The 24,540-nt window shown below is 47.1% G+C and overlaps 1 protein-coding gene across 1 annotated transcript in view; it reads right to left on the minus strand.

Annotated features, from left to right (window-relative positions):
• The window catches only part of LOC147715136 (ubiquitin carboxyl-terminal hydrolase CYLD-like), a 272,321-nt gene that overhangs the window by 128,821 nt on the left and 118,960 nt on the right, over positions 1-24,540 (minus strand). The gene's annotated exons all lie outside the window — the stretch shown is intronic.

The raw sequence follows: 24,540 nt of genomic DNA on the forward strand, positions 1-24,540 counted from the left end.
TTGAAATAAGTTACGAAAGACAGTGAACAAAGACTGTGCAAGAGAATTCCACAGCTTTGTTGCAGGCACCGAAAGGGATCTCTTTCATCTGTAGCCTTACAGCATCAGAGAACTCGAAGGTAGTCTGAAGAGGCAGGTCTACGTCTGCAGGTAGCATGTCTTTAGAAGTGAGGATTTTGGGAGTAGGGGGGTAGATAACTTGGTGCACAAGTGATCTGGAAAGATTTGATCCTATTTAAAGTGTATGTAAAACTTTGGAAGAGGTGCTTAGATAAACGCTGTTACCCTAATCTAAGCATGAATGAGCTGGCGCCTGCACTACTTAGGGATGGTAGGTTAGACATTCCAAATATTAGGCACCTCGCAGATCTAACTTTCAAAATATCTTTGCAGATTTAATCTGATCCAGCAACACGGAGGTGAGCGGTAAGGGATATTGGTTACTAACAGTGATGGCATTTAACTCATTATATTTGATGCAGGGATCAAAAGATCGTTCAGGATTTGGAATAAAAAAATATAGGGGCTCCAATCAGTGGTGTAGAGTGCCAAATGAATCCTTTCAGTAGTTTTTCTATCAGATAGTTTTGGAGACTTGCATAATCTTGCACTACAACTGGAGAAATCCTACCTTGTGGAATTTTGGGATGAAATCAATAGGACAATCATAGAGGCAGTGAGGAGGCAATTAGTCTATCCTTTCTACTAGACACAATCTGAAATTCCTAACAGGCTGCAGGCACCGAAAGCCGATTTGACTAGTGTTGAATGGTAGAGTAAGGAAGGGCACACATCAAACCTTCCCAGGGAAAACGCTTTAGAACACAACAGATGGGTGAAAAGGTGATAGCTCGCTCTTTTTGGGTAATAATGGGATAATGTTAACATAGCCAATGCCTACCCAACACCACAGCAAAATCAGTAGTATCAATAAGGTTAAACTTTATTATGTTATTTATTATATTAAACCATTCCTAAACATGGAGTTTTCCAGCAAATATCCACAGATATAAAAGTGATATAAGTGGTTTACTATTGATGCAAATAGCTTGAGGCATTTTCTTTAGGCAAATGATACTCACTATGAAAGATTTGCTCCATAAAACAGACTGAAGCCCAAGAATCAATTAAAGCCAATATGATTAAAGTCCTTGTGTTGTGGTAAATTGAACTGACAGCTGGAATTTCCTTAGCTTATTCTTCAAAGATCAGGATGAACTTCTGAATCTGAATGGACTGGGATTGTCCTTCATGACTGAGTCCTGTGTATCCCACCAAATGAGGACAATCTTTTACTAAATGTCCCTCCCACTATACAGGTTCAATTTAGCCCTTCATCTCCTAGCTTTTTCATCAGTTAAATATTTCCTAATGTGTTTTAGTTGCCAAGGTTATTTTGTGGTACTGGAGGTCTCTTTGACTAATACTGTCATGATCTTCGCTGAAGTTTTTCTTGTATACCAATGGCTTTACTGCAGTCACTGTTTTAGTTGAGCATCAATCTGTATGGTTAGATCTGTTGCACAAGTTACTACTTGTGTAACGATATATCTGTAAGAGACATTAGTTAGTGACAGATTACCTACCTTAGAATATAACCAGGCGTCAGACTAGATCCGGAATGTTTTGCTTAGCAGTACCCCTGCGCGTCAGTAGGTGGCCTCCTGCGGCTCCGCGTCCGTCACTGGCATCGTCAGCGCCGAGATGACGTCACGGAGAGTACTTAGGCACCACCCATGCGCGCCGACGTCAGTTCTGTACACGACTTTCCGCACCAGGAACGCAGAGCCATGCAAGATACCGACCATTGGTGCATAAAACTAGGGCTCTAAAAGGGATGACCTTAACCCTAGTAATCAGTTCGCACAACTGGGAGGATGGGTGGGGCGGTAAGGAATCTGTTACTACTTGTGTAACGATATGTCTGTGAGAGACATTAGTTAGTAACTTGTGCATCTGAAAGAGACACGTTAGTGACAGATTCCTTTCCCTTAGAATAGATACCCCAGCAATACCAACCCCGGTGGTGGGTCTGTGAACAGAATTACACCAGAAAGTCATGGAGCACAGGACGGCCAAAGAAGCCTTCCCTCTGGTTTTGACTGTCAAGGCAGTAGTGCTTGGTAAACGTGTGCAGCGAGGCCCACATAGCTGCCTGACAAATGTTCTGCAAGGTAACGCCGCGTCCCAAGGCAGTAGAGGCTGCCGTTGCCCTGGTGGAATGGGTATGCAGCCCCACAGGAGGCTCCTTCTTAGCCAACAAATAGCAGGCATTGATGCAGAGAACGACCCACCGAGGGATGGTCCATTTATGCACACCCGACCTTTTTTGGCGACCACTTAGCCAACAAAGAGCTGCTCATCCACCCGGAACTGTTGTGTGCGACTTAGATAGAAGGAGAGTGCAGGTTTTGGGTCCAGACGGTGGAGCCTCTCTTCCACTCTGGAAGGATGCGGAGGCGGAAAGAAGGTACGCAAAGTGATGGTCTGCCCGGTGTAGGAAGGGCGTGACAATCTTTGGCAAGAAAGAAGGATGGGTCCTCAGAACCACCTTGTCCGGATGAATAGAAAGGAAATGACGTTTAGAAGAAAGACTGGAGCTCACTCACTCTCCTGGCAGAGGTGATAGCGACCAGGAAAGCCGTCTTTAAAGTGAGAAGACCTAAGGGACAGTTATGAAGGGGCTCAAAAGGAGCACGCATCAGAAAGGTCAAGACAAGATTCAAGTCCCACTGAGGGATTATGAAAGGCACGGGTGGAAAAATATGCGTAATGCCTTTGAGGAAACGGTCAACAACAGGGACTTAAAAAGAGAAGGTTGATCTGGAAGACTTAGATAGGCGGAGATGGCCGAAAGATAACCTTTGATAGTGCCCAGAGCAGAGCCCTGCTGGGCCAAAGACAGGAGGAACAGAAGGACCTCTGAAAGAGGAGCAGAAAGGGGATCCACAGCCTTTGCTCTGCACCATGCCACAAACCTGTTCCACCTGCAGGTGTATATCGTTTTGGTGGAGAACGCCTGGCTGCCAGAATGACATCACAGACTTCAGGAGGAAGAGCGAAAGGCGTCAACTGTCGCTGCTCAATCTCCACGCATGGAGGTGGAGGCTGGACAGGTTCGGGTGGAGGACCGTCCCCTGCCACTGTGACAGTAGATTCTCCTGAAGAGGCAGACTGATTGAGGGATCGATGCTCATACTGAGTATCTCGGGATACCATACTCTTCGAGCCCAGTCCAAAGCCACAAGAATAACTTGGGCCCGGTCGCGCCTGATCTCTTTTTCAGCACTCTGGGCAGAAGAGGTATAGGTGGAAAGGCGTACAAAAGACCGCAACTCCAATTACAACGAAAAGAGTCTCTGAGCGAGTGCCACCTTGGAAATTCCAACGCACAGAACTGATGACATTGAGCATTTTCTTCGGTGTCGAACAGATCTAATCAAGGCTCTCCCCACTGCAGAAAGAGACCTTGCGCCACGAGTGCAGATGCCATTCGTGATCCATCAAGCACCGGCTGCTGAGTTTGTTCGCCCTGGTGTTCAGAGAACCTGCCGGGTGTTGAACCACCAAGGTGATGCCTTGATGTTCCAGCCATGTCCAGAGGCGCAGAGCCTCTTGACAAAGGGTCCAGGACCGCAACCCGCCCTGCTTGTTGTAATACCACATCGCGAAGGTATTGTCCGTGAACACCTGCACCACACCTCCCCGGACAGAGGGAAGGAATGCCTTCAGTGCAAGTCGGATCGCCCTCAGCTCCAGGAGGTTGATATGGAGCCGGGACTCTGCCGGAGACCAGAGGCCTCTGATCCCCGCCTCTCCCAAGTGGCCTCCTCATCCCAGGAGGGACGCATCAGTCACCACTGTGTGCTCCGGCTGGGGAACGGAGAGGGATCTGCCATTAACCCAATAGCGATTCATTAGCCACCACTGCAATTGTTGAGCAGTGCCCTCTGAGATCCTGAGATCTGGGCATGATCGGACATGTTGCCCTGATGCTGCGCCCACTGGAACTTCAGGTCCCACTGCAGAGCCCGCATATGCGGTCTGGCATGAGGCATCAGTAGGATGCAGGAGGCTATCAGGCCCAGGAGCCATAGGGTCATCCTGACTCAAACCCAGGATAGAGGCTGAAAGATCGGAATCATAGCCTGGATATCCCGCACTCGCTGCTCGGGAGGATAAACCCAAAACAGAGTAGAATCCAGAACTGCTCCGATGAAAGGGAGCTTCTGAGAGGGACTCAGGTGCAACTTCGGCACGTTGATGGACAACCCCAGCAAAAGCAGGAGGTCGGCCGCAGTCTCGAGGTGGTTGACGACTGCCTGGGGTGAGCCCGCCTTCAACAGCCAGTTGTCGAGGTAGGGGAAGACTGACACCCCGACCTGCGCAGATGAGCCGGGACCACCGCCATCACCTTCGTGAACACCCGAGGGGCACTGGTAAGGCCGAAGGGGAGCACGGCAAACTGAAAATGCTCTTGGCCTACCGTGAACCGCAGGTAACGCCGGCGGGCCGGCAGGACGGGAAGGTGAAAATAAGCGTCCTGCAAGTCCAACGCTACCATCCAGTCTCCAGGGTCGAGGGCAGCCAGGACCTAAGCCAGAGTCAATATTTTGAATTTCTCCTTCCCGAGGAAGCAATTGACGTCCCGGAGGTCCAAGATGGGGTGCAGGCCCCCCTTGTCCTTCTTGGGGACAGGACGTAGTGGGAATAACAACCACTCCCTACTTCCTGACCAGGAACGCACTCGATGGCCCCCTCGGTCAGGAGGGCCGTGACTTCCTTTCAGAGAAGAGCCAAATTATCCCCCGACATGCAGTGGTACCGAGGTGGCATAGCTGGAGGCTAGGACTGAAAAGGAAGGGAAGGGAATAACCTTGGCAGATTATCTGCAGCACCCACTTGTCCGATGTAATTTCGCACCAGTGGTGGAGGTGGTGGCGGACCCTGCCACCCACTGACATAGGGTGCACCCTGAAGCTCAGATTTGGAAGGCTTGGAGGTGGAAACAGTGGGGATAGAGGTGGACTGACCCACACGTTGGTTCCCAGACCAGCCCCTGCGGAAGCCACGGCCGTGCTGAGGCTGGTTCTGCACAGGCTTTTTGGAGGAGCCTGCCTGGGTGCTTCTGTCCTGCCCACGAAAGGAAAGAAACCCAGGAGAGGCAGGGTTCTTCGTAGAAAGATCCAAGGTCTTGGCTGTGGCCCATGAGTCCTTAAAGCGCTCCAGTGTACTGTCGGCCTCATCACCAAAGAGATGGAAGCCATCAAAGGGCATGTCCATGAGCGAGCCCTGGACGTCGGGCGAGAACCCAGTCGAATGCAACCAGGCGTGGCGCCGCAAAGCTACAGTCGTGGAAATCGCCCTGCCCAAGGAATCAGCTGTGTCCAATCCACACCTGATGGCAAACTTGGCCGCATCCTTACCTTTAGCAATCCCTCGGGGAAAGGACAGCCTGGACCTCCTCAGAACACTGAGGCAAGACCTGCGCAACGGAATCCCAGACTGTGTGGGAGTAACAGCCCAACAAGCAGACGGTGTTAACCGACCGCAGCCCTAAGCTGGTCGAGGAGAACAACGGCTTACCAAATTGTTCCAGCCTTTTATAGTCCTTATCCGGCGGAGCCATGGGAAAGGCGCTCTGCGACGTCGAGGCCTGAATAACCAGGCTCTCAGGCGTAGTGTGAGTGGTCAGAAAGGCGGGATCACCAGGCGCCGGGCAGTGACGCCTGGCGACGTTTTTATCCACCAGCGCCCCTGCGGCCGGCCGCAACCAAGTGCCCAAGAGGACTTTGGTGAGGGCCTCATTGAAAGGGAGCAGCGGTTCCGACGCCACAGACGCCGTCTGGAGCACCTCTGTAAGGAGGTTGGTTTTGAGAGCCTCCGCAGCTCGACGGAGCACCATCGTGTAGGAAGCACCCTCCTCCAAAGTAGGCGGAGGAGAGGCAAACCCTGGGTCAGAAGAAACATTGAGTTCGCCCGCGTCTTCCAGGTCGTCCACACAATCTTGCTCGGAGTCACATTACCGGGCAAGAGGGTCCCCTGACCCGTCCCAGTCGTCGTCCGCCTCTGGCGTAGAGGGAGCTGGTCGCGGCGGTAGAGAAGGAGCCAGAGAAGGGACAAACTGCATCGGGAACGGCGCTGAAAATAGCGCCGGCCGGGGCAAGGCAGGAGCAGCTTCCCAATTCGGATCCCAGGCTGGAACAAAATGGTCCAGGAACCGGGGCAGGGGTGGGATAAACGCCACAAAGTGCGGCGCCGGGGGGGGAGCGGAGCCGGGGCCAGAGCCGCTGCACTTCATGGTGCCGGGGCCAGTGGCGTAGGCTCCTGTGGCGCCGGGGCCGGAACCGGTGGCAGAGCAGCTGGGCCAGCAGGATCTGGACATGGGACCGCGGGGCCAGAAGGTACGCCGGCGGGAGCCCGGGCCTAAAAAGGCGGTCCATGGCAGCAAGAAACTCTTGCATCTGTTCCGAAGTCGCAGACAGACCCGGGTATGGTGGGTAGGCCGCGGGACTCCCAGGCTCCAGAGGAGCCGCAGGGGAGGAGCCCCTGTCCTCCTCGTCTGCCTCCGAGGAGCGACGGGGGACGTCGGAGAGCGAACACGCTTCTCGACTTCTTTTTATGACGTCGCTTACCAGAGTCTGAAGGTGAAGACTTGGAGCCCGAGGAGCAACTGCTCCGGTCCTGCGAGCATTTGCGGGAACGACCCGTGGACCCAGAGCAGCGGAGTGATGAATGCTGAACCTCCAGCAATTTCTGACGCCTCTCCTGCAAGGCTTTTGGAGCCATGGCTCGACAGTCCCGGGAGTCGTGATCTGTCTCCAGGCAGTAGAGGCACACATCGTGGGGGTCCGCCACCGACATGGCGGCACGTCCCACAAGACTTAAAAACGGGCATCCCTACATGCACCAGGAAAAAAAGGGAGACAAAAGTCTAAAAAAAGTAGTCAAAAAGTGACCAAAGTACGTGCTCAATCCGGATCTGTGCTTGCTGGCGCGGAAAAAGAAAAAACTGACGTCAGTACTCTCCGTGACGTCATCTCGGCGCAGACGAGGCCAGTGACAGACGCAGAGCCGCAGGACGCCACCTACTGACGTGCAGGAGTACTTCTAAGCAAAACTTTCCGTAGTCAGTGATAATGAGTGCCAAATAAATCCTTTCAGTAGTTTTTCTATCAGATAGTTTTGGAGACTTGGAGACTTGCATAATCTTGCACTAAAACAGGAGAAATCCTACCTTGTGGAATTTTGGGATGAGATTAATAGGACAATCATAGAGGCAGTGAGGAGGCAATTAGTCTATCCTTTCTACTAGACACAATCTGAAATTCCTAACAGGCTGCAGGCACCGAAAGCAGATTTGACTAGTGTTGAAAGGTAGACTAAGGAAGGGCACAAATCAAACCTTCCCAGGCGAAAACGCTTCAGAACACAACAGATGGAAAAGGTGATAGCTCGCTCTTTTCGGGTAATAATAGGATACTGTTAACATAGCCAATGCCTGCCCAACACCACAGCAAAAACAGTAGTATCAATAAGGTTAAACTTTATTATTTATTATATAAAACCATTCCTAAATATGGAGGTTTCCAGCAAATATCCACAAACATAAGTGGTTTACTATTGATGCAAATAGCTTGAGGCATTTTCTTTAGGCAAATGATACTCACTATGAAAGATTTGCTCCATAAAACAGACTGAAGCCCACGAATCAATTAAAGCCAATATGATTAAAGTCCTTGTGTTGTGGTCAATTGAACTGGCAGCTGGAATGTCCTTAGCTTATTCTTCAAAGATCAGGATGAACTTCTGAATCTGAATGGACTGGGATTGTCCTTCATGACTGAGTCCTGTGTATCCCACAAATGAGGACAATCTTTTACAAAATGTCCCTCCCACTATACAGGCCCAATTTAGCCCTTGATCTCCTATCTTTTTCCTCAGTTAAATATTTCCTAATGTTTCTCAGTTGCAAAGGTTTTTTTGTGGTACTGGAGGTCTCTTTGACTGAAGTTTTTCTTGTATACCAATGGCTTTAATGGTGTCACTGTTTTAGTTCTGCATCAATCTGTATGGTTAGATTTGTTAATACTCTAGATGGTGGACCTATTAATGACTGGGCCTCCTAGCTTGTCTTTGAGCCTTTGATGAAATGCTGCTGCTTCATTAAGCTAGGCCACTTTCCCATCAGCTTTTGATAATGCAATAAGAAACTAAATCCTAGGTTCCGTAACGTAAGGTAAGTAAGCCAAATGAGCAGCTAATCAAGTGTGGTTCTCTGCTAATCAAGTGTGGTTCTTCCCGAACATAGCCATGAGTGGCTGTACGAAAGTATCATAATTAGAAACCCCACTGATTTAAGATTAGCAGGGATTCCCAAAGCTACAGAATCTTTACCGAGATACCAAATAGACTTTGGCTTTGGGAAAACCCGGCCTAGGGTAACAGGACCAAAGGTTGTTGCACAGCATCTTGGCAAGTAACCAAATTACAGCTATTTCACTACATAGAAGGAAAGGACCCAATAAGCAGGGGATGATGCAGCAAGATACTTTGTATCTGTTAACAGTATTTGGACAAACAAAGTACAAGTGTCAAATGCAAATAACTGTAACTAGGCATACTGGGAATCCTGTTGAAGGCCCGAATAGAGGAGCGATGCAGCACCAGCCAGGAGGGAGTCTACAAGTAGGAAGATGAAACTAAACAATACATGGTTCAGTACTAACTCAATGGAAGGTTAGGGAACGATGGAACCAAGGAAATGAAACAAGCCTTTGCAATGCAATAGGTCTCGCATCAGTAAAAGTTTGAGCTATTAGTGTTGCTGATAATATTGCAACGCCAATAACTGAAACATTTAGTAATGCGAGACCTATTGCATTGCAAATGCTTGGCTATTAAAGACATTTTGCAGAGAAATGTTGTGTTTATGTTTCATGCAACATCCATAAGGAACATGCTACTTACCAGTATGCATCTCTTCTTGGCAAGTAGGGCTGCAGAACCACACACTATTGCATTAGATCACCATCTGGTGGTGGTCCCGGATGATTACACTTTGTTGTTGTCTTGGAAGAGTCTTTGTCTGTTGGATGACTCCTTCCTTAGATCGTAGTGCGCATGGGCATCGACTTCATCTTCAGATTATTTTCGCCATTGGGCAAATGATGGAGTTGTACGAGTACATATAGAAATGAACATGTATTGTGTATCTAAATAAGATAATACTGGAACAGACACCGGTAGCCGGGGAGGCGGGTGGGCGTTTGTGGTTCTGCAGCCCTACATGCCAAGAACAGATGCATACTGGTAAGTAGCATTTTCCGTTCGAGGCATATGGGCTGCAGACCACACACTTTTGCATAGATTGCACAGCAGTTTCTTCCTTAGCGGCGACCACCCGTGTCTGTTGCAGTAGTTTGAAATAATGTTTTGAGTACAGCCTGGCCCACACTTGCTTGTTGTTTTGCCTGCACATCTACACAGTAGTGTTTTGTAAATATGTGCGGAGACCATGTAGCTGCTTTACATATGTCATCTAATCGAATGTTCCCTAGGAATGCCATAGATGCCCCTAATTTACGGGTAGAATGAGCCCTAGGGGGAATTGATAGAGTGTGTTTTGCTTTTTGATAACAAATTTGAATTTACTTAACAATCCATCTTGCGATGCCTGATTTTGAAATTGGATTTCCTTTATGTGGAGGAGAAAAAGACACAAACAGTTGTTAGTTTTACGAAAAGGTTTCGTCCTATCAATGTAGTAGAGAAGCGCTCTCTTTACATCTAATGTATGTAGAGCTCTTTCTGCCACGGTTTGTGGTTGGGGAAGAAATACTGGCAACTCAATAGATTGATTGAGGTGGAAAGGTGAAATGACCTTTGGCAGAAACTGTGGATTTGTTTTAAGAACCACTTTATTATGATGAAGTTGTATAAATGGATCTTGAATTGTTAATGCTTGTATCTCACTCACTCTTCTAAGTGAAGTTACAGCTACTAAAAAAGCAACTTTCCATGTAAGGAATTGTAATTCACACTTATGTAATAGTTCGAAAGGAGGACCCATAAGTCTTGTGAGAACAACATTTAAGTTCCACACTGGAGAGGGTGGTATTCTAGGAGGAATTATTCTTTTAAGTCCTTCCGTAAACGCTTTGATTGCAGGTACTCTAAACAATGACAAATGTTGTCTGTTTTGAAGATATGCTGCTATAGCAGCAAGATGTAACCTGATTGATGAATACGCGGTTAGATCTTTGCAGATGTAACAGATAGCATATAATGTTTTGTATGGAAACATCTAAGGGATTGATGTTGTTATTTGTACAATATACAACAAACCTTTTCCACTTTGCTGCATAACATGCTCTAGTGGTGGGGCGTCTTGCTTCTTTTATGACATTCATACAATCAGGTGGTAAATTTAGATATCCAAATTCTAAGACCTCAGGAGCCAAATCGCTAGATTGAGCTGCATTGGGTCTGGATGCATAATCTCTCCATGGTTCTGTGTTAGTAGATGTGGAGACCGTTTTAGTTTGTGATGTGGTACTACTGACATCTCTAGTAGCGTGGTGTACCAAGGTTGTCTTGCCTACGTTGGTGCTATGAGAATCAATGTGAGAGAATGTTGCTGTAGCTTGTGTACCACTAATGGAATTAGTGGGAGAGGTGGAAAAGCGTACGCAAATTTGTTCATCCATACCGCATTGCCTTTGGATAATGAGTGTGGGTATCTGGAGTTGTGTTTTGTAGCAAACAGATCTATCTCTGGTTGACCCCACTTTTGAAAAAATGGCTGAAGAACTTGATGATGATGTTCCCATTCGTGCATCTGTTGTCTTTGACGACTTAACAGACCTGCAACTTGATTGTGAACTCCTGGTAGATGTTCTACTAATAGAAAAATGTTCTGAGGAATGGCCCATCTCCATATGCTCTGTGCCAGCTGGGAGAGCTGCAGGGAGTGTGTTTCCCCTTGTTTTTGAATGTAATACATTGCTGTCACATTGTCCGTCCGGACTAGTACAGCTTTGTTTGATAGGTAATGCTGAAATGATTTTAGAGCTAGAAAAATAGCTAGTAACTCCAGATGGTTTATGTGGAGTAGTTTTTGTTGCATTGTCCATGTACCCTGTACTGTGTGATTTTGTAAATGCGCTCCCCATCCTGTGAGAAATAAGTCTGTGGTTAGTATTATCTGTGGAACAGGTTCTATAAACGGCCGGCCCTTGGAAAGGTTCTTGGTGTTCCACCATTGCAGAGGGCGATATGTCCGGTCGTCTACCACCAGCAGATCTGTTATTTGTTGCTGAGCCTGATTCCACTGACTTGCCAAGCACTCTTGAATGGGGGGTATTTGTAGTCTTGCATATGGCACTATGAACATGCAAGATGCCATCATTCCTATTAGTTGCTTAAAGACTCGAGCTGGTAGGGAGTGTTGTGGCTGGAATCTTTTGATAAGACTCTGCATAGTTTGCATTCTTGCTGGGTTGGGGTACGCTATTGCTTTGGAGGTATCTATTGTAGCACCCAGATACTGCTGAGACAGGGATGGTTGGAGATGGGATTTCTTTTGATTTACTGTGAATCCCAGTTTGTGTAGCAGACATATTGTTTGATGCGTGTGCTGTATACATTGGTTGTATGAGTTGAATTTTATTAACCAATCGTCCAGATATGGGAAGACATGAATGTTGTCCCTTCTTAAGTGTGCTGCTACTACTGCTAGACACTTTGTGAACACTCGAGGTGCTGTAGTTACTCCGAAAGGGAGTACCTTGAATTGGTTGTGTTGACCTTCTAGAATGAACCTTAGGAACTTTCTGTGCGATAGATGTAGGGGAGTGTGGAAGTAGGTGTCCTTGTAATCTAATGTGGCAAGGAAGTCTCCCTTCTTTAGCAGCGGTAGAATCTGTTGTAATGTGACCAAATGAAAGTCGTCTGATTGTATGTACAGGTTTAGGGGCCTTAGATCTAAAATAGGTCTGAGGGACCCGTCCTTTCTGGATATGAGAAAGTATAGAGAATAAAGTCCTGTGTTTTGATGTTCTTTTGGGACTGGTTCTATTGCATTCTTTTGCAGTAGAGATTCCACCTCTTGTCTTAGCAGTAGGAGGTGTCCCTGTGACATAGGATGCTGTCTGGGTGGTATTGTTGGAGGAGTGGAAGTGAGCTCCAGACAATAACCTGACTGAATTATTTGTCTTACCCACCTGTCTGTGGTGATGGAGTTCCAGACAGGTAAGAACTTTTGTAACCTCCCCAGACAGGAGTGGAATGGTCTGGGGCGATGAAAGGGAAGTCACTGTTTGGGAGTAGAGGTGTTGCGATTGTTGTTTCCTCTACCCTTATTGTTGTTTCCTCTATAACCTCCTCTATAATATCCTTTATTAGGCGAGGTTTGGTTGGGCGCTTTAAAATAAGAGGAGGTATTGTCAGTTTGGAAACCCTTAGAGGCGCCCCTATATGAGGAACGACAAAAGGAAGGTCTATGGGCTGGTGTTTGTAAAGCTCCCATGGATTTTGCCGTGTCTGTATCTTTTTTCATCTTTTCTAGTGCACTATCAACTGATGGACCGAAAAGATGTTCTTGGTCAAATGGCTGGTTTAAGATACTGGCTTGTACTTCTGGTTTAAACCCAGAGATGCGTAACCATGCATGTCTACTCAACAATACCCCTGTGTTTATTGCTCTAGAAGCTGTGCCTGATGTGTCTAGTGCACATCTTATGGAGGTATTTGTAATAACTTTGCCTTCCTGTATTAGGTCAGAAGCCCTGATTTTGTATTGCTCTGGCAAGTGTTGCATGAGTGACTCTAACTCATCATAATGAGCTCTATCATATCTTGCTAACAAAGCTCGAGTGTTAGGAATCTCCAGACATTAGCAGCTTGTGAAATGGTGCGTTTTCCCGAAGCATCTAAAAGCTTAAACTCTTTGTCAGGAGGTAGAGCATCTCCTGTTCTCTGCGAATTAGCTCTTATTCTCGCATTTGACACTACTAGTGAGTCCAATGGCAACTGTCCTTTAATGTATGCTGGATCAGTTGGAGCCGCTTTGTAGTCTGGGATTAATTACCCTTGCTCTGACTGGGTCCCTAAATATTTCAGGTGCATGTCTTACCACTCCACTAAGTATTGGAAGTGTGGTTGTGGTCTTATGTGATGACATTAAAGTGTCCATTAAGAAATCTTCTTCCATGAATGTTCATCTGACTTCGGAGGGCAAGATGGCCGCTAGCGGGTTGTAGAGCACAGTCACACTCTGCTCCCTCTCCCGAATAGGAGAATGAAGAGCAGCCCTGAGACAACTATGAGGCGGATATGCGTGTGATCATGTGGATTACAAGGAGGCATCAAAAGACCATCAGCATCGCAGGATTCCGCGTTCAACATCAAGTTCTGTCAGCAGTTAACACTGTGAGAGAGCGCTGGTGGACCCTATACAGCAGCCTGCGCACAATGTCCCAACGAGTGAGAGGTGATAAGGAGAAAGATAAAGAAAAGGCGGTACCAGCGGCAACCAGCGCGATCAAGGCGCTAGGAACCGGGACTATCCCCAAGATTCCGCCACCAAGTAAACGATCGACCCCGGCCGCAAGTGCGGCCCAGAAGGCACAGCAAAGAAGAGTCGAGAAGGAAAGGAAATTGGAAACTAGGGTGGCCCAAAATGAAACGCCGATCGCAATACAAGGGCTAAATAAAGACCCTGCCACCTCCGGGCGCAACAACAGACTGATGGCTGCCAAAGACGCGAAGGATTCCAACCTGAGACAGCCCACCTTGACGGAGTCATTCAACACGAAATCAGCGGCAGGAGCAGCAACCAGGATTCCGGTGAGGCTTCCCCCTGCGGAGAACGCTGTTGTAGACGCAGGTATAGACGCGGGGGGAGAGAGAGCCGTCCTCGAGGACGTCGGCATCTCGGTTACCGAGCAACCAGTAATGACGGACACAGTTTGCACGCTTCCCGCAGACACATTGGAAGCGGGGGAGACGGAGACGGAGGACATGAGCAGAAAGCACCTGGTGAGCAGGGGACCTCTGTTAGTCATAAGCAGCGCCTCTGGGGGGGCGGAAAATACAAATAATGCCCAGATGTTGGATGCTCTGTTACAAGTGGAGGCTGAATTAAGCAATGATCAAAGACAAAATCAGAGTGGAAACTGGGGGAGCCTGACAAGTTTGGACTCACAAAAAGAGCGCAAAGGGGATAAATTATTTTCGGTAAATGAGGGCTCGGACTCCACCTCGAGCGAGGGGGAAGGTAAAGACTCCACAGAGATCAGTTCGGACTCAGAGGGGAGCAGCGGATCTAAAGATAAAAATACACAGAAAAGGAGGAAATCGACAACAAGACGACGACGAGCGGTGAAGGTTTCCCAGTTAAATACAAACAAAAACCTCCTATGGGATTATTCTGCAACCCCCAGTGTGCATCAGGACGGCATGAAAGGAGCAGGAGCATCAGGAGGGGGGGAAGGTGGAGTTCCACAACATGCTACACTGGATTTGATGTTTAACACACTAAGAAATGCAGGCTGAAGCCAGGGCAGAGAGTCGGAGAGCCAGGTATGACACTAAGAAAATACAGGCATCAATCAGGAAAATGAATAAAAAGTACGAGGAGGTTGAGGAGCGAGTGGAACAGGTAGAGGAACGGACGGGCACGTCGAGGATGAGATAACGGCCTGGCAGGCCTTTAAGATGGAGCAGGCTAAAACGGTGGAGGATCTTCAATGGAAAATTGAGGATTTTGAAAATCGCCAGAGGCGAAATAATGTGAGACTTCTTGGACTAGAAGAAGGGATTAAGGGGCAGGATGCAAGAGGCTACGTTGTTAAGTTGCTGAAAGGTGCCTTCCTGGAAGCTCAGTGGCAATGGGAACTAGAGGTCCAAAGGGCACACAGGTTTCCTTTGTCAATTAAAAAGAAGCGGGATGGGGGGCAGGATAAACTGCCGAGAGCTATGTTAGTGTTTTTCGGAAATTTCTTGGCAAGACAGGAAATCATTGAGAAAGCCAGACCTGACTCTAAAAAAACTTTTCAGGGGGTAACATTCTTTGCAAGGCCTGATTTTTGCCACGTAACTGTGGAGAGGCGGTGGCGACTCAGGCAACTAATTGCTCCTTTTCAGCAACAAGATGCAGAGGCCTACCTAATGTTCCCGGCAAAATTAAAAGTTATCATAGGAGGACGCACTAGGATGTTTTTTTCAGAAGTGAAGGCAGGGGAATTCTTAACTGAACTTACTGAGTCGCACGGGGGGAGGAAAGAAATGATAAGGTAAAGGGGAAAAGTCAAGATACTGACAGAAGATTGGGGGTATAACACAGATTCAGGGCAGCGGGGACAAAAAAAGGGGATTGAGTAATAAAGGGGAGAGGGAGGCGACACTACAACACATAGCAGCCACACATAGGTCATGCCTGACCTATTTGCCTGTGGAAGAGGGGGCGGGAGTCCAGGGGGTGGGGGGAGGCGTGGGGGGAGAGGGCAATGGTGGTGTTGGGAGTTGGAAAAAAACAGCACAAATTGACAAAAAACACAGAGAAGAGAATGCTTGGTTAACCATATTTAAAGGTGGTAGCACCAAGATGGTGATTGGGAAGGAAACTTTCAGCAAGTATAAATGGCATTAAGGGTTGTCTCCTTGAACATTTGTGGTCTTAATAACGGAGTGAAAAGACAGAAGGTGGCTGCCATGCTAAGAATGCTTAGGCTGGAAATAATATGCCTTCAGGAGACACATATAACAGGGAGGGAAAAATACATGTTGGAGCAGATGGGGTTTGATGTCCTTGCTCACACAATGCAAGAAACTAGGACAAAAGGGGTCGCCATACTGTCTAAGAAAGGGGCTGTTAAACTTAAAAAGAAAAAAGGAGGATCAAGGGGGGAGATGAGTTATCGTGGAAGTGGAAACACATGCTGGATGTTTTACAATTGTCTCTGTATATGGCTCCAATGATGATGAACCGGAGGCTTTTGAATATTTAGATTTAGAACTCGCATTGTGGCCAGAACCTGTATTATGTTGCGGAGATTTTAAAGTTAACGGCCTGGATGGGTTGGGTTTGAGGGGTGGGGGAGGCTTTGCTGGTCGGAAGGGGAAAACATGCAAGGCTATACACAATTTGGTGCAACACAATGCTCTGGTGGATGTGTGGGCGAAGAACAATCCAATAGGGACAGGGAGCACCTATTACTCAGCACCTCATAGAATGGTTGCCAGGCTAGACTACTTTTTTTATCTCAAACTCAATAATAAGTGGAGCCCAATTAGAACGGCTGCCAAGGATAGTTTCGGATCACAATCCGCTGGTGTTGACCCTGTCACTGGATAACAGGGGTGGGAGAAAAAGCAACACATGGATTTTTGAGAGAGGATTGCTGAGGGAACCAGGATATATTAGCCACATGCAGGAATGGATTCCACAATTTTGGGAGATTAATAGGAATTCAGCTTCAGCTGACCTAATTTGGGATGCGTTCAAGGCTAGAGTTAGGGGGGAAACGCAGAGTTATACATTACAGAGGACCAAGAAGGAGAAGAACAGGATGGATAGGAGGCTGATAGAATTGGGGAGGCTAGAAGAACGTCTAATTATGGCCATAACCAAGCAAGAAGCAATAGAGGGGGTATTGCTGGAAATAGAACTGAATAAAGCAGAGGCAGGGAAAAGTCTGGCGCAGAAGGCGGCGGGAAACTTTTTGGCTAAAAAAGAAAAGTGTTATGAATATAACGAAAGAGTAGGCCACCTATTAGCAATCCGGACTAGGCAAAACTTAGCAGCAGGCGAAATAAAGGAAATTAGAGATGTTACAGGGAAGGTAGTCAATAAGGTGGTAGAGGTGCAGGAGGTTTTTAGGACATTTTACGGACATCTGTATGATCAAAGCCTAAGTAATACAGATCTGGAGATCACGAAGTATCTGGCAGAGATACCACATCCAATGTTAAGTACAGAAGGGAAACTGAAGTTAGACCTCCCTCTAACCTTACAGGAAGTAGGTGAGGCTGTGACTAATTTACCATCGGGGAAAGCCACAGGGCTTGACCAAATTCCGGCAGAATTTTATAAAGCCTTTTGGGACACAGTGGGAGAGGATATGCTGGAAACTTTTAGGCAGGGCAGTCCCACACTCTTGGGCAGGGGCGGATATCATAGTGATATTAAAGAAGGATAAACCGCCACTAGAACCAGGGTCTTATAGGCCAATCACTCTTAAATGCGGACGCTAAAATTTTCTCCAAATCACTTGCACAAAGATTGAGCAGGGTTATTGAGGGATTAGTCATCACCTCTCAACACGGATTCATTCCAGGGAAAGGGACAACCCAGCACACCAGACAAATGATCACCATCCTGGATGCCACGGAGGTTGCAGGAGACCCTGTCGCGGCCATATTTCTTGATGCAGAAAAGGCCTTCGACAGGGTCTCCTGGGACTATCTGTGGAAGTCCATTGAGTGGTATGGGATAGGCAGGGGCTACATTAAAGCAATTCAGGCCTTATATGAACAGCCAACAGCAAGGATATGAATTAATAGAAGTTACACAAAGGCAGTTCAGATAAAACCTGGGACTAGGCAGGGCTGCCCAGCATCGCCGCTGCTGTTCGCCTTATATTTGGACCCTATGTTAAGGAGACTAGAAAGCAACAATAACATCTCTCCGGTTAGGCTGCAAGGAAATGAGTATAAACTTTTTGCATATGCGGATGATGTGGCTATTGTAACACCGAAACCAGGGAGAGCGATAATTGAAATAGAGCAAGAGGCATTGAACTTTGGAGCGATAGCTGGATATCTGATTAACAAAGGGAAGACTCAGATAGTGCAGAACAGCTTTACAACATACCAGGATGTTAGAGTGGTACCTGAAGCAACATACCTTGGGATAAAAGTGACTACCGATTTAGATAGCCTTGTGAGAATAAACATGGAACCGCTATTAGAAAAAGTAAAAGGAAATACAGAAAGGATCAATAATTTACACCTGACCTTAATGGGTCGCATAAACGTGATCAAAATGATCACGTTTCCGAAATTCTTGTATTTTTTTAGAGCAATACCACTATTTTTTGATCATGTATGGTTTAGTAAGCTGGAAGTAATACTCAATAGGCTTATCTGGGCACAAGGGAAGACCACAAGAGCTTATCAGTTTATGGTACTCCCGAGGGAAAAGGGGGGCCCCAGATTTCAGACTTTACTATTGGGCAGCAGCCCTGCAACATTTTCAAGGGCTCCTAGGAGGAGGGGGAACTGAGCAACGGGTTGGGAGACCAGGATTCACGAATGTATATAGAGCACTGATGGGGGGGAATGCTGAGAACGGCTTCCTAAACACGGTTGATTATGGTTACTTTAAACATACCAGGTTTAAGACTCTACGAGCGGCTTATAAAGTGTGGCAGGTGGTGGCAAAAAAGCTTGGAATAGGCAGATATAATAGATACACCCGACTGTACACAAATCATTCACTTCCAGGAGATATTTTTAGAGATACAATCATGAAGGAATGGGAAAACAAGGGGATTAAGAAGATAGGGGACTTATTGGATATTGAAGGGGGGGATTTTGCAATTCCAGGAAATACAAAGGAAATATGAGATAACGGGTAACAATTTTTTTAAGTATCTGCAGGTAAGAAGCTATCTGGCAAACAAAGCAGGAGCCAGTTAGGGTTTAACCACTGTAGAATGATGGACTATATTGAACGGAGTAACCAGTGTACAATCCGGCAGTTATATGCGGAGCTATATGTGTTAAAAAATGATGAGAGAAAAATACGCCAGCAAATGGACGGAGAAAGTAGGAGCTGGCCCTAAGGGATTACAGACATCTTTAGACTTAGGGAGGACAGTTCTATGCTCAGCGACGCTACAAGCGCAGCATTACAAAACACTGTATTCTTTATATCATACTCCGGCCAGAATTGCACAGTGGGGGGGGATACAGGAATAACTTGTGATTCAGGAGATGCGGATATTGTCCATATGTTCGCGCAATGTCCACAACTGCATATAGTAAAGGGGGCAATTGAGGAATTCTTGGAGAGCTCACTGGGGATTAAGACCAAAATGACAGATGAATTAATAATGTTAGGGGTGGCGGCAGGTGCAGAGGACCTCCCTATAGAGTTTTTGTTTATGGTAGCTGCGGTATATCGGATTGGTATTGCAAGGGCGTGGCTAGATAGGGTACCACCGACATTTCAAACATGGATAGCAAGGTTAATTTCCACATATAACCTGGAAAAAGCTATATATGAAAAGAAGGGCAGAAGGGCGAGAACAATGGGAGGAAGGATATGGCAACCATTAGATCGGTGGAAAAAGAGGGCAGAGTAATGGAGGGATCTCCATTACCGGGCTGGGAGAGGAAAGGAAATGTATTTTATGTACTGTATCAAAGTATGTCTTAATTTTTCTTTTTTTTTGTTGGAATAATACTTGCGTTATATCTTCTTTGTATTCTTTTCAGTATGTGCATTCATGCTGTAACATGTATTGGAAAACATCGTAAAAAGGGGTAAAACTTTAATAAATATATTTAAAAAAAAATAAAAAAATCTTCTATTGTATCTGTGTGTAGGCCTACCCCATGGAAAGTGGCTGCTCTATGAATGAGCTGCGTAAACCCAATAGTGTCATCTGGGGGAGATGGTCCAGACGGGTAACATCATCTTGTGGCAGATCTGGTGCATTATAATCTTCCCATGGGTCACCTGATGGCCGAGGAATGTCATCTGGGTCATTAATGTCATCCATGTGATGTTCACTCTCTATGACCTGTGAGTAACTATCCCCATCATCCTCATCTTGTGGTATAAGACTATGTGTACTAGATGGTGAATGTACAGGAGAAATATCTACTGGTACTTCTCTTTCTGGTGAAGTGATTCTTATTGGTGAAGTTTGAGCATGCTTTTTTAGAGGAATTGGAATTCAGGCACAGAAGTGATATGTCCAGTCTTTGGATTAATATGAAGAGTTTTTTGCTTTGGATCAGGTTTAAAAAGCTCTTCTAATCTTTTTTCGGCACCGATTTATATGGTTTGGTGCCGAAATGCTTAGGTTTAACAATGTCTATTGTCTTTGGAGTAGATTTTGGTTTCGGTACCGAAGACTTTTTCCTAGGATCCGTGCTCTTTGGATCCAGAGTTTTTGTTCGCGGAGTACGTTTTGACTCATCTACCTTCGGAACCGAAGTATGTTTCGGTACCGGAACCTTCTTCGGGTCCACTTTTTTCAGAACTGGGGTGGTTTTTGGTTCTGTAGCTTTGGGAACCTCTTTCGGTGCCGAACTTGCTTTCGGTTCGACCACTTTCGGTACCGAAGGATGCTTTGGTGCCGGTGTTAATTTTGGCTTAAGGACCTTCTGCTTTTAGGGACCGACAGACTGACTCGAGTCAGAGTCGACTGGAGGCTTTTTTGCATTATTCGCTGCCGAGCCAGAAGGTGGGGCATAGGTTTTGGTCGGTGTGCACCTGGACCCGAAGGTGGAGGTGAAACCGAAGCCTGTCCCGGTATGGTGCGGTGAACTGGTTGACGTCTGTACTCGCGACCTGTTGACCAGCTGGAAGATCTTCATCTTCGTATTGATCCTCGACTCCAGAAGCTGAATCCTCTGCTTCGGAAGCGATGTCTTCGTGCAGTTGTTCTTCGGCATCTACTTCAATTGGAGCCTCGTCTATGATGAAGTCTGGTGTTGACGAAGATGACTGTGCCCTTACTCTTCGAGCTCGACGGTCCCGGATTGTTTTCTTGGACCGGAACGAAGCGCAGGCCTCACAGTCTCGAATCTCGTGCTTTGGAGCTAAGCAGAGATTGCAAGCCTCATGAAGATCGGTGTGAGGGAATTTGTGTCCACACCGAGGGCAATTCTTGAAGGGTGTACTTTCCATGAGCCAAAGGCCCAATTGCACGGTTGGGCCCAACGGCCCCGACAAACTCTGGAATCGAGAAGTGAAGTCTCTATTCGACGCTGGTAACCGGATTCAATGTCGACGACGATGCCAATTTTGATTGATTTATGGATTCGAAAAGAGATCGGTAAAGGGACCGAACGATGAACACATCCGAGCCAGATGGTGGAAAAAAACAATCTGAAGATAGAGTCGATTCCCATGCGCACTACGATCTAAGGGAGGAGTCATCCAACAGACAAAGAATCTTCCAAGACAAGGCCCTTCACTCGATTGGCCCAAAATATTTTGGGAAGCGCATGGCTTTCTATGCCCCCAGGAGGACTCTTAAGGTCGGCTTTGCTGGCCAAAGCCGTCGTTCCTGCCATCAGACGCGCTCGCATTGGAGGTCGCTCCTTTCGACACTTGGCACCTCGTTGCTGGAATGAGCTTCCCGTTTCCCTAAGGAAAGCCAACAGTTTGTTCTCTTTCAGAAAGGAACTGAAGACCTGGCTCTTCTCCCAGTAATACTCTTTCGGCCCTCAGTGGGTTGTTGTGTTGTGTACTTTTCCTCAGTTCTTTTTGCCAAAGCGCCGGGACACTCCATGGAGTAGCCGTGCGCTATAAAAGAGACCCCTATAACATAACATAACTTAACAACAACAAAGTGTAATCATCCGGGCCCACCACCAGATGGTGATCTAATGGAATAGTGTGTAGTCTGCAGCCCATATACCTCGAACATAATGTTTCTATTAGATAAAAACAGAACCTCATATTTGAGAAATAGAAGGGTGTCACAGAGATTATATGTAGTAATATCAGTGAGCTGCTGCTCTATTACAATATTAAATACACACCTCACTAGCCCTGAATATATAATGTAACAGCTTTCGAATTTGAACGAGTGTGCATGTGCACCGATATTGACATGGCCAAAGAGGGCATGAGAGAACTGAATTGGGACATGTTACTTGACCTCTGGATGTCAACATGAAACAGCTCGCTTCTGCACGTCGTGGTGTTTGTGTTAAGGTGCAAGGCTTGTTTCCAGATACAACGCTTACTGCCACCATTGAAAGGACCCATGATTCACACATTCACAAGCTGCATGCAACTAGCGTTCTGGTGGCAAGCGCTGTCCACGTCGCCATCATCTGAACTGCCTACTCTGCGCTCAACACAAATATGGATACAGCTTCCTGAATTCACCACTTTCTGTTACTGTCCTGGAACGGAAATCTCGTCATCTGCCTCAGCTCCTGCCTGCACACTGGAGATGTCCTGGGCGTGATCTTACTTTGTGCACACTGCTGTCCTGTTGCTTTGGTGTTGTTTGCTGCGGTATCCATGGATGCACACAGACTTCTTTACAAACCCTCCTGATACCCTGTCGGTTAGGGTGTGATTTATATAAGTCACAAAATAAGTAAACACATGTAACCACAGAGCAGAAATCGTGGGGACAGTTTACATGAGATGAAGAACCCACGGGCCTCAGTTCAAGAGATGAGATGAAGAGAGCTTTCTCAGTCACCGATCAGTGCCCCATTGAATGACATGATGCCTAACTAGGAGCAGGGACGTCATCGCACTGCCATCAGTGCTAGGCCTGTGGGTCTTCTGAGATAAGCTGATGCCCACACTGAAACAAGAACAATGAGAGACCACCTCGGAAGCCCAGAAACCCTGGAGGGCAAGAAGAGGTCAGTAGGATGTTATGTTATGTTATGATGGTGATTTATATAGCGTGCGGCTACTCGGGCAGAGTGTCCCGGCACTGTACAGATCTGTAGAGGGAGTCAGAGCAGAACCAAACACACTAAAGGCCGAAAAGCCAGGTCTTAAGGCCTTTCCTGAAAGACAGGAGATTGTCCGTTGTTCTCAGTGAAAGGGGGAGCTTATTCCAGAGCTGCGGGGCACAAGCCCTGTAAGAGCGACCTCCAATGCGTGCGAGCTTCACAGCTGGAACGACAGCTAGGGCTTGAGTGGCTGAACGTAAAGGTCTGGCAGGATGATAGAACTGAACATGTTTTCTAAGGTAGACTGCACCAGTACCATGCAAGGATTTAAAAGTCAAGGTCAGAGTCTTGAAGATGATACGCTTCCTCACCGGGAGCCAGTGAAGTGAATCAAGGAGGGTCGAGGTATGAGACCTGCGGCTCAGGCCAAAAATGGCCCTCGCGGCAGAGTTCTGTACAGTCTGTAAGCGAGCTAGGAGGTACTCTGGGAGACCTAAATAGAGCACATTGGCGTAATCGAGCCTGGATCCAATCATTGCTTGTACAGTAATTCTCCTATGACAAAGCGACAACAGTGGGAGGAATTTTTCTGAGTGTTCGTAGTAGACCAAAACATTGTCCGACTAGGGTAAGGATCTGGGGTTTGAAGTTAAGACCATTGTCAAATTTGACACCCAGATTCTTGGCGAACGCAGTAGGGGAAGAAGGAGGATGCACATCTGCCGGCCACCAAGATTTCCATTGGGTATCAGGAGAGCAGCCGAAAAATAAAATTTCAGACTTGTCTGAATTACATTTGAGCTGGTTCTGCTGAAACCAGGAGAAGACCGCCTCCAGGCTGCTTTTGATGGAATCACCTGCAAAATCGGAGTTCTTGTCGCAGGTGAACAGCAGCTGCGTATCGTCCGTGTAGGACACAATACGCGCGCCATAGGTCTCCACTAGTTCAGCCAGAGGGGAGATGTAAACATTGAATAGGGTGGGACTTAGAACTGATCCCTGTGGCACTCCCACATCAAGTGATGGAACTGTTGCTGAAAAAGGTGGTGACCAGATCAATTGTTGGCGCTCGGTGAGGAAGGACTTAAGCCAATTGAACACCGTCCCTCTAATTCCGATCTCATGGAGTCTAGTAAGGAGCCGGTTGTGAGGGACGGTGTCAAAGGCCGCTGAGAGATCGAGTAATACCAGCATTGCCTTCCCACCGCGATCTGTCACTTCCTTTATGGACTCGGATACCTCCAATAGTGCAGTTTTTGTACTGAGGTTGGAGCGAAATCCAGACTGCGTCTGATGCAGAATGTCATGCGCTTCTAAGAATTTAGACAAGGTGGAATGTACATGTTTTTCTGCGAGTTTGGAAAGGGCAGGAAGCAGTGATATAGGCCTGTAGTTGGAGTGTTCTAGGGGGTTCAAATTAGGTTTTTTTATAAGAGGAATGACATGAGCCTTTTTCCAGGCCTTCGGGACCTCGCCAGAGGTGAAGGAGGCATTAAGAAGAGGGTTGATCAAAGGATTGAGAACATGGGCCATTTTGGAAAGGATTTTAGCGGGGCACGGATCAGAAGGAGAACCGGATTTCAGTTTTTGTAATAGATCAAGCGAGGCCTGAGACAACAACTACTCGGGGTTGCAGAACCCAAGGCCGGAGAGGCCCCTGCAACAGCTGAAAGTGAGGGGCACATTTTGTGTTTTTGTAAGATGGATGGCCGAAGCCTGCCAGCAGCTCCAGTCAGGCGTGCACGGAGCAAAAGAGGAAACAAACTGTTTTGTCAGAGAGCCCAAACTGCTGATCCGCCCCCTGTGTGGTGGGGGGAGTAGGGAGGGGAGGGGGACCCTGACAGGCTCTCCATGTCATCAGTGGGATTAGAG

The sequence above is a fragment of the Lissotriton vulgaris genome, chromosome 5 (genome assembly GCF_964263255.1).
Source record: "Lissotriton vulgaris chromosome 5, aLisVul1.2, whole genome shotgun sequence".
In the NCBI taxonomy this organism is placed as follows: domain Eukaryota; kingdom Metazoa; phylum Chordata; class Amphibia; order Caudata; family Salamandridae; genus Lissotriton; species Lissotriton vulgaris.